The 536-nt window shown below is 24.8% G+C and overlaps 1 protein-coding gene across 1 annotated transcript in view; it reads right to left on the reverse strand.

Moving 5' to 3' along the window:
• Positions 1-536, reverse strand: part of SMARCA1 (SNF2 related chromatin remodeling ATPase 1) — a 79416-nt gene that overhangs the window by 20725 nt on the left and 58155 nt on the right. The window lies entirely within an intron of this gene.

Consider the following 536-nt stretch of genomic DNA (forward strand, 5'->3'; position numbering starts at 1 on the left):
CAAGGGTCTTTTACACTGTAACTTTTTTTTATCTTCTACAGATTATTTGTGTATTATTTCTATACTCATAAAACTCTTTAAAGCAACAATGGCCAGAAAGCATTAATATTTTGTTCAAATGAAAATGTTCCCTATTTAATAACTATTAGCTTTTAATTATACAATAATCACATTACAGATTCAGAAATCTCATTGTTTTATTAATGTTATTTCCAAGAAAGGATAAAAAGCACTTTGATAATTACAAAATTATTCTACTAATAAAAGATTAGTAGAGTATAATTTCAGAGGACAATTCACAAACAATAATATAAATTTAAACTTTCAAGAATATGCTCATAATTACTAACAAGCTTCATATGTGGATTAACTGATTTTATTATAATTGATAAAATATGTCTTCCTAGTAATAACTGATGCTTATATGTTGCATTTATGTATTCTCTAGCATTTCCAAATGCATGTATTCTACAAACAGGACAAAAAATAGGAATATCTGATCTAAATATATGTTTACAAAATAGCCCTGATTTTTG

Source organism: Crocuta crocuta, unplaced genomic scaffold, assembly GCF_008692635.1.
Source record: "Crocuta crocuta isolate KB4526 unplaced genomic scaffold, BGI_CrCroc_1.0 scaffold1133, whole genome shotgun sequence".
NCBI lineage: Eukaryota > Metazoa > Chordata > Mammalia > Carnivora > Hyaenidae > Crocuta > Crocuta crocuta.